The sequence below is a fragment of the Piliocolobus tephrosceles genome, chromosome X (genome assembly GCF_002776525.5).
Source record: "Piliocolobus tephrosceles isolate RC106 chromosome X, ASM277652v3, whole genome shotgun sequence".
NCBI lineage: Eukaryota > Metazoa > Chordata > Mammalia > Primates > Cercopithecidae > Piliocolobus > Piliocolobus tephrosceles.
The window spans coordinates 84,425,046-84,441,744 of NC_045455.1; positions in this window are offsets into that span (position 1 = coordinate 84,425,046).

Here is a 16,699-nt window from a genome sequence, read left to right on the forward strand (position 1 = left end):
AATACTTTTGCTTATATTGCTTTGCTGTTGTACTCTTTGTATAGGAATGAGAGATAAGCTAACTCAATGCTTTCTTAAATTGGACACTTATTAATCTCCCAGATGTCACCTTTTGTCAGGATTCAGAGTTGTGAATGACCCTCACCATACTGGCGTCTTCCGACTGAACTCCTCCATACCCTGAATACAAGATACTCTAATAGTTAGGCAGGAATATCGGCACCCTTGTTGAGACTGAAAAAGCTACAGAAGATGATTTTTCCTCCCTCTACAGCCCTTAGGATTAAGGGTCTCCTTGTAAAAGGGAGGGGGAAAATATATCAGACACATTTGAACCAGAGTGACTCCATCATGAATAGGCACTGGGTAAAATGAGGTTGAGAACTACTGGGTTTCATTCCTAGGAGGTTAGCCATTCTTAACAAGGTATTTACAGTTAAGGGAACAAGTTAATAATATTTACCAAACAGACTTAGGACTTAACAGACCCAGGAAATGTCCTGATTTCCTGATATCTTAAGAACAAAAGCATTCTTAGTTTAAGAGTAAGTTTCACTTTGAAGATAATAATATAAATTCTTGTAGAGGACAGTAGTGACACAAAGATTAACAATCCTTTGTCACAAGCCCTTGTATGTTTTGCTTTGTTATCTTATATATAAACAAGCATTGTACCTAAGGTGTGTTCCTCCTCTGGCTTTTGGGAATGCTCTGCTCTGTCTATGGAGTAGCTATCCTTTCATCCATTTACTCTCTTAATACATTTGCTTTCACTTTACTCTGTGGACTCACTCCAAATTCTTTCTTGTGTGAGATCCAAGAACCTCTCTTGGGTTGGATCCTCTCTTGGATCAGAACCCCTATCTGGTAACATCTTGGTACTGAAAAATGGGACAACTCAAAGTGGGGGCTTCTAGGTCATAGGTGAGTTAAAATATTTTCTGATTAAAGATCTGGAATCAATAGAAATGAGTGGCAGGTGAAGATAAGGGGTTGTGGAGACAAAGGTTGTTATTATGCAGGTGAAGCTTCCAGCTAACAGGCTTCAGAGAGAATAGACTGTAAATGTTTCTTATCAGACCTAAAAAGGTGCCAGACTCTTAGCGAATTCTCTACTGGATTGGGAAAGAGACTTGGAAAAAGAAAGGGAATCTCTATAGAATGTAGATTTTCCCCACAAGGGCCATTTCAAAACATGTCAAACAAACATATTTTGGAGATAAAATACTTTGATCTCCTTCAGTGCCTGCTATCTGTCATGTCCAGGTAGATGAGTAGCTTTTCTTCTCTTGGTATGTGATGTGATGGGTGTGTGTGTGTGTGTGTGTGTGTGTGTGTACATGCACACATGTTGGGTGTGGATGTGTGATATCTGAAGAGAGAATGGAACCCATTTCCCCTTCCGCAGTCTTCAGTTCCTAGCAGAGCTCCTGGTGCCTCCTTCATATAGGCATGGTAAAGATGAGGGGACTAATGGAAAGAATTATAGCACTGTGCTTTAAAGAGCCCTGTTTCAGGACTCACACGTTCAAATTCTTTCACTTCCTAATAACAAGACTTTGTACTTAACCTCTCTCCACCTCAAATTCTTCATCTGTGAAATTAGAGTAATAGTGTCTTCCTTTAAAAACTATTGACTCTACACAGAAAGCATGAGCTCCCTTTCCTTATCAGTACATATAACCTTCTTCATAGTTTGACCTCAAACTAATCACTCCAGGCTCTTACAAATTCCTAACTTACCTTACTGTGCAACCCACCAAGCATATCAGCTTTTCATTGCAAGACAGGTTTCCTAATAATGTTGTCCATTGGGCAAAGTAAGTTATCTGGTGTGCCTTTCCAACCCTTTCTGCCTACTAAACTCCTTATTCTTAGTGCTCCTCTTGAAAATCTTCTGCCCTTCTCTGACTTTTCTGCTTCATTGGAAGGAATTAGATCTTCTTCTCTGAACTCACAGTGAGCTCTAAATTTCTAGCTCACTAGAAAATACCACCCTGTTTTGTACCATTTATGATGTAATGTGTAAGCATCTTGAGGGCAAATATATGTTTAATTTTTCTTTCTATAGCTTGTCTATAACAGTAACAGGTACATGATAGCTTATCAATTAATGTGAGTAAATTGAGTTCTTCCTGATGTGTTTTTAAACATAACTTTAAGAACATAATTTGACAAATAACTAATAACCTTATATACGAATGTATACAATAGCTCAAATTGATTGATGACTGAAGAGAATTAGTCTTCTTACTGTAACACTATGTTCAATTCTGAAACTTCAGGCTATCTTAGTTCATAAAAGAAGAAACATAAGTAACTAGTAAGCACATAAAAAGCTTATCTGAACTAATAAAGCAAAGAAATTAAAATATTTTTTTAAAAAATAAATATGTGAAAAATTTTAAAAAGATACTCAATTCAGGTGACGATTCTGTGAAAACATGAACTCTAACACACTGCAGATGGCAGTAGTAGTCTAAACTGCTGTAAAACAATTTGGGAATATGTATCAAGAGTCTTAAAAATTTCTCGGCTGGGCGCGGTGGCTGAAGCCTGTAATTCCAGCACTTTGGGAGGCCGAGACGGGCGGATCAAGGTCAGGAGATCGAGACCATCCTGGCTAACACGGTGAAACCCCGTCTCTACTAAGAAATACAAAAATCTAGCCGGGCGAGGTGGCGGGCGCCTGTAGTCCCAGCTACTCTGGAGGCTGAGGCAGGAGAATGGCGCGAACCCGGGAGGCAGAGCTTGCAGTGAGCTGAGATCGGGCCACTGCACTCCAGCCCTGGCGATAGAGCGAGACTCCAAAAAAAAAAAAAAATTCTGTATCGATGACGTGATTGTATATTTAGAAAACCCCATCACTCAGCCCCAAATCTCCTTAAGGTGATAAGCAAATTCAGCTAAGTCTCAGGATACAAAATCAATGTGCAAAAATCACAAGCATTCCTATACACAAATAATAGACAAATAGAAAGGCAAATCATGAGTGAACTCCCATTCACAATTGCTACAAAGAGAATAAAATACCTAGGAATCCAACTGACAAGGTATGTGAAGGACTTCTTCAAGGAGAACTACAAACCACTGCTCAAGGAAGTAAGAGAGGACACAAACAAATGGAAAAACATTCTATGCTTTCTAAGAAAGAATCAATATTGTGAAAATGGCCATACTGCCCAAAGTAATTTATAGATTCAATACTATCCCCATCAAGCTACCATTGACTTTCTTTACAGAATTAGAAAAAATTACTTTAAATTTCATATGGAACCAAAAAAGAGCCTGTATAGCCAAGAAAATTCTAAGCAAAAAGAACAAAGCTGGAGGCATCATGCTACCTGACTTCAAAATATACTACAAGAATATAGTAACCAAAACAGCATGGCACTGTTACCAAAACAGATATATAAACCAATGGAACAGAACAGAGGCCTCAGAAAACACCACACATCTACAACCATCTGATCTTTGGCAAACCTGACAAAAACAAGCAATGGGGAAATAATTCCCTATTTAATAAATGGGGTTGGGAAAATTGGCTAGCCACATGCAGAAAACTGAAACTGGACCCCTTCCTTACACCTTATACAAAAATTAACTCAATATAGATTAAAGACTTAAATGTAAGACCTAAACGCATAAAAACCATAGAAGAAAACCCAGGTAATACCATACATTCAGGACATAGGCATGGGCAAAGACTTCATGAAGAACACACCAAAAGCAATGGCAACAAAAGCCAAAATTGACAAATGAGATCTAATTAAACTAAAGTGCTTCTGCACAGCAAAAGAAACTATCATAGAGTGAACAGGCAACCTACAGAACGGGAGAAAATTTTTGCAATCTATCTATCTGACAAAAGGAATCTGCGAGGAACTTAAACAAATTTACAAGGAAAAAACAACCCCATCAAAAAGTGGGTGAAGGATATGAACAGTCATTTCTCAAAAGAAGACATTTATGCAGCCAACAAATGTATGAAAAAAGCTCATCATCACTGGTCATTAGAGAAATGCAAATCAAAACCACAATGAGATACCATCTCATACCAGTTAGAATGGCGATCATTCAAAAGTGAGGAAACAACAGATGCTGGAGAGGATGTGGAGAAATAGGAATGCTTTTACGCTGTTGGTGGGAGTGTAAATTAGTTCAACCATTGTGGAAGACAGTGTGATGATTCCTCAAGGATCTAGAACTAGAAATACCATTTGAACTAGCAATCCTAGTACTCGGTATATACCCAAAGGATTATAAATCATTCTCCTATTAAAACACATGCACATGTATGTTTATTGCAACAGTATTCACAATAGCAAAGACTTGGAACCAACCCAAATGCCCATCAACGATAGACTGGATAAAGAAAATGTGGCACATATACACCATGGAATACCATGCAGCCATAAAAAAAGATGAGTTTATGTCCTTTGCAGGGACATGGATGAAACCATCATTCTCAGCGAATTAGCACAGGAAGAGAAAACCAAACACCGCATGTTCTCACTCATAGGTGGGAGCTGAACAATGAGAACACATGGACACAGGGAGAGGAACATCACACACCAGGACCTGTCATGGGATGGGGGGCTAGGTGAGGGATAGCATTAGGAAAAATACTTAATGCAGATGATGGGTTGATGGGTGCAGCAAACCACCATGGCACATGTGTAACTATGTAATAAACCTGCACGTTCTGCACAGGTATCCCAGAACTTAAAGTATAATAAATAAATAAAAATTTTAAAAACCTCTGTCTCTTCCCTGAGTTGTCCAATTCTAAGAATCTCTCACAAGGAAATAAACAGAAATGTAGACAAAGCTTTGTGCACACAGATATTCAGGATAGCATAAGTTACAATAACAAAAATTGGAAACAAAACATTCAACAACATGGGAGGGGTTAAGCAAATTACAGTCTATACATAAAAGACACATTATGCAGCCACCGAAAATCATGGGTGCCAAGAGTCTTTAATACTGTTGAGAAATATTGAGGTCTTAAAGTGCATCATCAGTTTGAGCACAAAGATGATGGTAGATAAGCAGTTGATAATGTTAGCTGCTTTTGTTGTTGAATGAGGGATCATGGGTGTCATTTTTCCTCTGTTATACCTTTTCTGTTTGCCTTAAGTTCTCCGTAACAAACATATAGTTTATAAAAATTTAAAGCATTATTTTACAATAAAAAAATTGAGCTTATCAGAGATCTTACAGTCATACCCTCAAGTGGTTTCTTTCCTAAATGGATACCTTGGTGTCTTTTATTTAAGACTATCCCTTTGGCAAGGATCCACTAACGTTTTTTCTTTTTTTTTTTTTTGAGACAGAGTCTCACTCTGTTGCCCAGGCTGGAGTGCAGTAGCCGGATCTCAGCTCACTGCAAGCTCTGCCTCCCGGGTTCACGCCATTCTCCTGCCTCAGCCTCCTGAGTAGCTGGGACTACAGGCGCCCGCCACCGTGCCTGCCTAATTTTTTGTATTTTTAGTAGAGATGGGGTTTCACCGTGGTCTCGATCTCCTGACCTTGTGATCCGCCCGCCTCGGCCTCCCAAAGTGCTGGGATTACAAGCGTGAGCCACCGCACCCGGCCAGGATCCACTAACTTTTAAGCTAAACTTTAAAGGATGAGGAGGGGTTAGTTAGACAAGAAAGGGAAAGAGCATCCAGGCAGAGGGAGTAAGTGGCAGAGGCATGGGGGATGACATCTCATGAGAGATGGGAGAAGGGTCTTTAGGAACCGCAGAGAAAGAGATGAGAGATGACTCTGAAATAGATGCCTGGGTCACAGACAGAAGGGCACTGAGGTCCTTGCTGTGGAATTGGGCTCCCACCTGCTGCTCATGAGGAGCAATGGGGGATTTGAAGCAGGGAAGTGAACTGATTAATTTCATTCCAGAAATTGGTGCTATGGCTGCATCATTGGTGGTCTTAGTTTGTGCCTGATGCAAAGCAGGTGTTCAGTAAATGCTCTGTTTGAATAAATAAATGCATGTAAGAGGGGTGACGCTAGAGGCAGAGAGGCAGAACAAAGGCTGTTGCATCGATCTGAAAGATAGATGTCAGTGGCCTGAACAAAGACAATGACTGCTGGGTTGAGAAGAAGAGACAGCTTGGAACAAATTCAGGACTTCTGGTTTCCAGCCTGGCATGCAAGAAGCATGGCAGTCATTTATCCTGTTCACACAAAAAGAAAAATAAATGAACAAACAGAAAATCAATAACTTAGATCCATCAGAGAACTGAGGTCTTAGCTAAACCAATGAGTGAAGTCAAAATTGATGGATAGGCATATACAGAGAATCACTACCTATCATAGCAGAAGCCCAGGAACAAAAACTCTGTGGGAACCAGTACTAGGGTAGGAAAACATAATCTGTGATTGACAAATTGGTAGAGAAAGTCAGTGTGGACAAGCTTGAGAGTTAAAAACTCCAGGAGGGCCCAGTCTTGAAGGAGCCTCCACACTTTTATGACTTTTACCTCCAGGAACTGTATGTGGTTCTCTGAAGAGCAGAGAAAAATTTCTTTGTGCTTCTGGCAGCAGGAGGGGGAAAGTAGTCATTTAAAAATATACCAAAGAAATCGAACAAATTTACAAGAAAAAAACAAACAACCCCATCAAAAAGTGGGCAAAGGATATGAACAGACACTTCTCAAAAGAAGACATTTGTGCAGCCAACAGACACATGAAAAAAATGCTCATCATCACTGGCCATCAGAGAAATGCAAATCAAAACCACAATGAGATACCATCTCATACCAGTTAAAATGGCGATCATTCAAAAGTCAGGAAACAACAGGTGCTGGAGAGGATGTGGAGAAATAGGAACACTTTTACACTGTTGGTGGGACTGTAAACTAGTTCAACCATTGTGGAAGACAGTGTGGTGATTTCTCAAGGATCTAGAACTAGAAATACCATTTGACCCAGCCGTCCCATTACTGGGTATATACCCAAAGGATTATAAATCATGCTGCTATAAAGACACATGCACACGTATGTTTATCGTGGCACTATTCACAATAACAAAGACTTGGAACCAACCCAAATGTCCATCAATGATAGACTGGATTAAGAAAACGTGGGACATATATACTATGGAATACTATGCAGCCATAAAAAAGGATGAGTTCATGTCTTTTGTAGGGACGTAGATGAAGCTGGAAACCATCATTCTCAGCAAACTATCACGAGGACAAAAAACCAAACACTGCATCTTCTCACTCACAGGTGGGAATTGAACAATGAGATCACTTGGACACAGGAAAGCGAACATCACACACAGGGGCCTGTTGTGGGGTGTAGGGGGAGAGGGGAGGGATAGCATTAGGAGATATACCTAATGTAAATAACGAGTTAATGGGTGCAGCACACCAACATGGCACATGTATACATATGTAAAAAACCTGCACGTTGTTCACATGTACCCTAGAACTTAAAGTATAATAAAAACAAAAACAAAAATATACCCAAGCACTCTGTTCTTAAGCAGACTTGCCCTCAAGAGAAACTACACAAGCAAGAAGAGAGTGGGGTGAAATATTTAGTGTTAAAACAATCATCAACCTAAAATTCCGTACCCTGTGAAATTATCCTTCAAAGTAAAGGAGAAGGAAATTTGGAAGGCTGAATGAAGTTGAGGAGGATTTATTCCCTACTTGGTTATGGAATTAAGTGGTAAATGAGAAGATTTTATGGTTATTTTCTCTTTGCTTAAAGACTGAATGTGTTAACCAGCAGTGCATGCAAGAGAAGAGGCTTGTGAGGGAAGCTTTGGACATAATGAATTTAAGGTACTTCAACATCTTGGCTGGGCGCGGTGGCTCAAACCTGTAGTCCCAGCACTTTGGGAGGCCGAAACGGGCGGATCACGAGGTCAGGAGAGCGAGACCATCCTGGGTAACACAGTGAAACCCCGTCTTTACTAAAAAAATACAAAAAACTAGCCGGGTGAGGTGGCGGGCACCTGTAGTCCCAGCTACTCGGGAGGCTGAGGCAGGAGAATGGCGTAAACCCGGGAGGCGGAGCTTGCAGTGAGCTGAGATCTGGCCACTGCACTCCAGCCTGGGTGACAGAGTGAGACTCTGTCTCAAAAAAAAATAATAAATAAATAAAATTTTTAAAAAGGTACTTCAACATATCTACATAGAAGAGGGGAAAGGGTTTGGGGTAGAGTTGTAGATTTCTACCTCATCAGTATTGGTGTCAGTGGGTTTGGTTCAATTATTCAGGGAGAGTGTATTAAATGAAAAGAAAAAGGAACTGAGAATAGAACTCTGAGATAACATTTGAGAGTATGTCAGAATTGCATTTGGCTGCAACTGAAAACCTGAATTGTGGCTTTAAAAAAATAGGATTTTATTCTTTTTTATAACAAAAAGTCTTGAGTTGAGTATTCAGTTGGTGTAGAAATCTCTTTAACTTACGTTTTCCCTTAGAATCCAGTCACAGGTTTGCTGGGGCAACTCCAGTCATCATGTCTGCATTCTAGCAGGAGGGAAGGAGAAGGGTGAAAATACCAGGAAAGCAAAACTTTACTGAAAGCCTTACAGCCTTCTGAATAAGCCTCATTCATCAGAGCTCTCTTAATGGCCTATCCTGCGTGGGAGGTGGTCAGGGAGGAGGCCACTGGGAATGAAGGTTGATTAGCTAACCAACAGCATCTGCTACAGGTGGTTAAGCAGAAAAAAGAGGGACTGGGAGGAAACATTGAGAAAATGGCAATCTAGGGTGGAGAGAGGTTGTCCAGATAATAGGAAGCAACATTTAAGAGTCATGGAAGTAGACGTTAAACAAACAAAAAAACTGAGATAATGAATATGTTAATTAGCTTGACTAAATAATATATATATAAAAATATCACATATACCATAAATATATATAGTTTTGTCAATTATACTCTAATAAAACTGGGGAAAAGAGAGTCATGGAGTCTTAATCCCATCAGATACCTCATAGAGTTCCAGCGAAATAAGAACAGCCACCTAGTGATGAAGAGGCCATTGGTCACATTAGCAGAGAAATTTCAATGGAGTTCTGGGGACGGGTCCAGATTCCTGTGGGTTGAGGAGCAAATGGGCAAGAAGGCAACAGAGACACACGAAGGCTACTATTTGTTTTTCTTTTGTCTCCATTGATGTTTATAAAAACACATATGTAACGTGTATGTAAGTTGCAAGACACAGTAATGAAATGAATATCACCATCCATCACCAACTAAAGAACAGAACATGACCACAGCATCTCCTCCGTCTGGCTCTGAGAAGCACTCTTTCATGAAGTTTGATTCCAAAGGACAGAAGAAAGTGAGTGATGCAAGCCAGAGGGATAAGACAAGAAAAGCAATTTTTTGTTTTATCTTTTTGAAATTAAATGTTTAATTTTTATGGATTTAGGGATACAAGTGCAGTTGTGTCACATGAATGTATTTTGTAGTGCTGAAGTCTGGGCTTCTAGTTTACCCATCATCTGAATAGTGAACACTGTACCCAGTGGGTGGTATTTCATCCCTCATCCCCTCTCACCCTCTGCTATTTGAAGTCTCCAATGTCTATTGTTCCACTCTGTATGTCCGTGTGTACCCACTGTTTAGCTTCCACTTATAAGTGAGAGCATATGGTTTTTAATTTTCTGTTTCTGAATCACTTCATTAAGGATATTGGCCTCCAGTTCCATCTGTGTTGCTGCAAAAGACATGATTTCCTTCCTTTTGGTGGCTGAATAGTACTCCATGGCATACATCATCCACTTATGGACACTTAGGTTGATTCCATGGCTTTGCTATTATGAATATTGCTGCCATAAATATATGAGTGCAAGGATCTTTTTAATATAATACTTTCTTTTCCTTTGGTTAGATGAGTAGTGAGATTGCTAGATTAGACAGTTCTATTTTTAGTTCTTTGAAAGATCTCCATACTGTTTTTCATAGAGGCTGTACTAATTTACATTCCCCCCAGCAGTGTATAAGCTTTCAAGAAAGGCATTTTTAAAAAGACCGATTGAGAAGTTGAACAGAGGAGAGTGGAAACATATTGAGCAGTATGGTAATACAAGTCCTACTGTTGGAATCTGTCCCCCAGATTTTATGTGTTGAAAACTTAATCCCCAAATGTATATGCTGATTTGAAGTGTGGTTTTTGGGAGGTTATTAGTGTTAGATAAGGTAATCAGGCTGGGGCCTCCATCATGGGCCTGGTGCTTTATAAAAAGAAGAGAGGCCAGAGCTGATATGCACACACCCTGGCCCTCTTGCCGTGTGATGTCCTCCACCATGTTGTGATGTTGTGATGCAGCAAGAAGGCCTTCAGCAGGTATTGGTGCCATGCTCTTGAACTTCCTAGTCTCCAGAAATGTAAGAAATGTCTCTTCTTTACAAATTCTGTAGTCTGTGGTATTCGTTACAGCAATAGAAAATGGACTAAGTCTCTCAGAGGAGATCTGGGGAAAGAAACAGAGATGAGGCATCTGGCTAGTTTTGCAGCGTGTACTGTTTCTACAAGAGAAGTGATTAGCACTTCTTTCTCTTCTCCAGGGACAAATAAGGGGAGAACAATGGTTAACATCAGTGAAAGGGATTGAGGCCAAAGCACCCTATTTAATGGAGCAGTGAGGCCCTGCAACATCATTCCTCACAGGTTGTAGGAGAGGCTCACAGCTCTCTGCCTGGGACAAGCTGCACAGTGGCAGGGGCTTAAGACAAATAGCTGCTTTGAGCCTCTCCCGCAGGAAATTACTGTCTGTCCTCCAGTCCTCTTGAATGTGATAGGTAAGGAAACATCACCCTTGTGTAAACAAAACTCACATCTCCAAGGCAGGAGCAAAGAAGGTTTTCAAAATGAGACTCTGGGGCATGGAAACCAAGCAGGTCTTGACCATTTCCTCATGTTTGTCTCCGCATCATGATTCTTGTTACCATGACACCTGATATGTTCAGAGCCACTTTTCTACCTCTGTTCTCTGGACTGAATGTAGACAAAAAATGCAGTTATTTTCAATGTTCCCCTCTAACTAGAACTAAAATTGTCTGGATTCAAAAGTACAACAATAGTGAAACACAAAATGCAAAAACAAGCAACCAAAAAGCCTCCCAAAATAACTAGGTAAAATAAATAAATATAAAAAGTATAAATATAAAAAGTCCTGAACTTTGGAAGTACCCACTTTGGGCTACACAGAAGCAATCTGCTTTTGTTCTATAGCTTCTGCCGGCTCTGCCCTTGCCCAATAACACCTATTCATGGAGCACTTCTTATGTGCCAGGATTGAGTTAATTGCTTCAAATGGATTATCATCTCATTTAGTTTCCATAGCATTTTCATGAGGTGATTGTTCATATTACTAACATCACCCCAAATGTTTCTGTAGGTGAAGTCACTGAGGCTTGAAGAGGTTGCATGAGTCACTTGCAGAGCTGGGATTCTGGTGGACACCAGACTCAGCTATGCCCGATGGCCTTGGATTTGTCCTTCAGCCACTGGAGGGCTTACTCTGTAGCCCCTCAGATATGTGCTTCTCATTCACCAGAAGGTCTCCATTCTACCCTATCCTGTCTTCCTTTTATTTGATGAGCTGTAGGCTTAACATCTCTCTTGAAATCAAATCCACAGAATTAAACCCCATTCTCCAGCTGAGGTCTGACCTGTGCCTAGGATGAAATAGGGGGAAGTCTATTACTTTCTTTGTGATGAACACAAATTTTATGTAAATGCAACAATACTTTTGTGCTTTTTAAAAATTTTTTACTTTAAGTTCTGGGATGCATGTGCAGAATGTACAGGTTTGTTACATAGGTATACATGTGCCATGGTGCTTTGCTGCATTTTGTACATTTTTTTTTTCTGTTAATTCACTGTTCTACATTCTGAACTTGTATCACACACTTGCTTTTAAACCTAAGTGAAAAATTTTATTTTCTATTCTTGTTAAATTTTATCTTATTTTAGCCCATGCTTATAGCATGTTAAATTTTTACCAATATCTTTTGATCCAACATATTAGTTTTTGCCTCCAACTTTCTGTTATCTGTGAATCTGATAAGTTGGCTTTGTGTATCTTCATCCAACTCATTCATAAAGAAAAATCAAAGACAGAGGTACGAGAACAGAACCCTGTACCCTACGGATCATTTTCTAGTTGCCACTGACTCTTTGTCTTCAAATAATGCTGGAATTTTTTGTCCCAACACATAGGAATATGCCTAACTATAGTATAATGTAGCAATATATTTTTTTAAAAATCTAATGAAGATTTAAAAGATCCTGCCAAGTAGCCTGCCTTTATTGCAGGTATAATATTTTCAATTAACAAATTCAGGGAAACAAAAAATGTACTTATACTGTTAAAATGTATTATATATCTTGATCCACCGATTGGACCCAATAGTGATATTCTTAATGTAGGTGAATCCAGGTAAAGTGAGCCAATTCTGTGCCCATCTGATTGTCTCTATTTATTTTACTAACATATGAAGCAATGTCCAGGCAAACATTAGAAATATGCTAGGAGTGCCAGACAGGGTTGTGTGCTCATTTGAGAGTCTGTCTGTGAATTTAAAGGGAAGCTGGTCTGATTAGTCGTAAATTCATCTTGGTGTTGTTGAGCTGTGTGGGTGCAGGTGGAAATCAGGTGGCTAGCAGGGCTTAAGTCAAGTTTTAGCTTTGCAAGGTCAGTGAAGGGAGGAAGGCAGGAGAGAGGGGGCCATGGAATCTGTGTTGGGTTAGATGGGGCAGAAGGGCACCAGAAGAAGGTTGAGAGTAGGAAACGATTGGGTTGTTGCTTTGGTAGGCCCAACAATTCCTTGTGCGGCACTACAGGGTAGAAGAGCTGGAAGGAAAGGCAGTGGTTATCAGGAAGAGGGTCTTTTACAGATGCCAGATGTGCTGCTGAGGTGGGGAGGAAGTGGTGGGTCATTGGAAACAAAGAGCCTGAGGATTTGAGATGCCAAGATGCTGAATCAATTATCTATGTGGGTATTGAAGTTGTTAAGAAATATGACAGAAAGGAAGAAAGAGCCCAGTAGATAAAATTATCCATGAATAGGAAGAAGTGGAGAGGGAGGGGTACAAACAGGAGTGACTAGGTCAAGTGTGACAGCATGAATCTCAGCTGATCCACAACGGGGTGATCTGAGGACAACAACATAGAGAACAACGTTCTGCTGTCCTTCTGCGTTTGTGTTTGACTATTGTGTTATAGGGTGGGAAGTGCTACAAATGCAGGGTTAAAACCAAAATAAAACAACAACAAAAAACCCTTTTTCAGTTTCTGAAGAGCACTCAGTGTTAATTACATGACAATATGCTTAATGTACCCCCACTGGCAATGGCAAACATGTGCAGAACAAAAAAATCAAAATACTCAAGGACTCCTAGCAAATAATAAGTAAAAAACATACTAATAGCTCAACTGTTTCTTTGACAGTTGAAGAAGGAATTTTACTCCAGGCAGATTAAACATAGAGGTTTTGCCTGGAACTATTAAAAAAAAAAAAAAAATCCCAAGTTACTAATAGAAGCAGAGTTGTAAATGGACTCACTTGGCAAAAATAAAATTTTGATAAAATGAAAGTTCTCTGTGAAATTATTGTGGATCATTTCTTATAATGCGTCTGAGCAATATCTCCAAGGTTTTTGAGTTTGCTTTTTTCCCACAATGTCTTATGATGATTAATTCAGTTTGATGCCTGATTATATAGAATGAAACTTACAGCAAACACATAAAACATATGTGTAAGATAAAGCTACATTTTATAATTTGTTTTGAATAGGTTTTGCCATTAATTAATTGGAAATGGAGAAAATTAATATAAAGTTGAATGTATTATATGTAATACAGGAGTAAATGTATAATAGTAAATGAATAAATCTAGGAGTATATGTATAATATATATTCTCTCTTCTGTCATCTATAAAAATTCTGACATGGGCCAGGCGCGGTGGCTCAAGCCTGTAATCCCAACACTTTGGGAGGCTAAGATGGGCGGATCACAAGGTCAGGAGATCAAGACCATCCTGGCTAACCCGATGAAACCCCGTCTCTACTAAAAAAATACAAAAAACTAGCCGGGCGAGGTGGCGGGAGCCTGTAGTCCCAGCTACCCAGGAGGCTGAGGCAGGATAATGGCGTAAACCTGGGAGGCAGAGCTTGCAGTGAGCTGAGATCTGGCCACTGCACTCCAGCCTGGGCGACAGAGCGAGACTCCGTCTTTAAAAAAAAAAAAAAAAAAAAAATGCTGACATGTTTTCCATCACATATTTAAATCCTAGTCACCCATGAAGCCAACCCAAGCCCCACTTTCTTCATAAAATCTTCTAGGACTTCCCTGGGTTTCATGATCTCCTTCTCTTCTGAAATCCTGTATCATCTTTATTCAGTGAAATGTTATTTATCACCTACAATGTATCAAGTATTATATCAAACACTGGGTCAGCAGGGAAAGAGTAAGACTAATTAGGGGAGAAATAGTAAAAGCAACAGTAAAACTGACTAGTTCTTATTGGCCGGGAATTGTTATAAATGCTTTGAAATTTACTAACTCTGATTTCTCACAACATTGTGAGGTAAATACCATTATTATTTCCATTTTAGAGGTGAGCAAATAGAGACACAGACAGGTGAAGACATTTACTGCAAGTCATAGGTCTAGGAGGTGGTAGAGTCAGATTCAAAACCAATTATCCCTGATTCTAAAGCTCTTAACCATCTAAGTCGTTCAGCTGCTTTGTGCTTTCATTTCCTCATCTCAGAAAAAAGCGTAATACTCGACATTTGCCCTAATTTATAGGGTTTTATAAGATTCAAATAAGAGAATAGATTTAGAAATATTTAAAAAATTGAATCTACTGTAGTAATGCAAAGTAATAATAATAACTATGAATTGTTTCCTGTGAACTAACTTATTCAATTCTCAAAAGAACTCCATGGTAGCTCTTCAAAGAGTCCCCTAATTTATGATGGGGAAACTGGGATACAGATAGTTCACATCACTGCTGAGAATACCAACCCAGGGAGTCTGACCCCAAAAGCCATGCTCTAATTTCTAAACTCTGCTGCCTTCTTTCTGAACTTTGTTCTGTGACCAGCACATGGGGTCAGGCTGGCCGGGTGTCAGTGGTAGTCAGGGAGGACGATGCTGAGGTTAGGATGAACTTCAGGGACCTACCGTGGCCTCATGGTTAGCCTGGTCCCTGAGGCTGTACCAGTGAGCTCTGACCCTGGAGTGAGTACCACCCCACAGCCTTCCAGCAAAATGACTGGGTAGCAGAGCCCTGCCATGAGATCCCCCGCTGAGTAAGGTATCTGCCATGATGGACAGTGTCCCCTTAATCAAAAGAAAGCACAACCCACCTTTCCCCTGGGAAAAGCCCAGAGTATGTAGTTCCTGTAATTCTTGGTGACCTCAGTGTGAACATTTCCTGTTAACGCAACCCATTGCTTCCAGAAAAGTCCTTTGCATTTTTGCTTCTCTCTCATTTTTAGGGAGTATTTCTTTAAATTAAACTTGCAGATAGCTTAAATGGACTGATTCAAGATCTGCCCTTTCTGCTACTCCTAATAAATTTGGGTTTGGTTTAGCATCTACATACCTGGTTGCTCTGGCCAAAAATCTCATTGTCTAATTACTCATGCTGGGAGCTGTGTGTGGTGGGAGGGGATTACCTACTGATGTGGCAGCAGACCACCCCGCTTTACAGCACACTACATTTCTGTACTGGAAAATCAAATTAGCATTAAGTTTAATGTTCTGAATGTGGTAATGAGGCTGGTTTAATTGTGCTGATCCACCATTTCTCCAAATTATTTGACATCGGGACTCTTTTCTGTAAGAGCAGAGTATCTGTTAACTCACGCAGAGCTAGTGTTCAAGAGAATAATACATTTTGGGAAAATTTGTCAAGCAGGTGTATAATTGGAATTCTAACTAAGTGCTAAAATAACAGATACTGTTCTTCAGATTCTAATCTCACAGAAAAATAAGATCAATACTTCCTCCAAGTAGATTCCATTTAACCTTGTTTTTTAGTTCACACAGGGCAAAAACATGACAGAGAGCATTCTAGGCACATTTTGAATTATTAAAATGTAAAGTCTTGGTGGCTCAAGAAAGGAAAATATTCTGTTGATGTGACGTATAATTTTTATATAATAATTCACTTAATCACTTTTCAGGCTCTATGAAAAGTAGATCTTAGAAACCATCTAGTTCAACTCATTTCACAACAGAGAAACCCAAGGTCCCAGAAAAATAACAGATTCCGTCCCCGATCACACAGGTAGTTAGCAAGAGGGGACTAGAATCCCAAACTCCTAATTCCATAGTTCCATTCTCATTCAATGAATAGTTGGATTCCAACTGAAATGTGAGCTTGAAGGATATACTTTGTAAATCAAATAGATGTATATGTGACTTATGCTCAACATTTCAGTAGGCATAATGGAAAGCATATTTTCACTTCACTCTCTGGGTCTTTTTGAAGTTTGTTATCTAGAGGGTTGCACAAAATAAAAGAGGTTCTTTTCAGATTTCATAAAATACCATTAGAATGCTACAAACAGGAAAATTCCAACATTAATGGCAGAAGTACTGTTCCTCTATGAAGCAGAGTTTGTTTTCCGTGAAAATAAAGTTTATTTTCCACTTAGTCTCTGTTTCATATAAATATGAAAAATATTCTCTATAAAATTT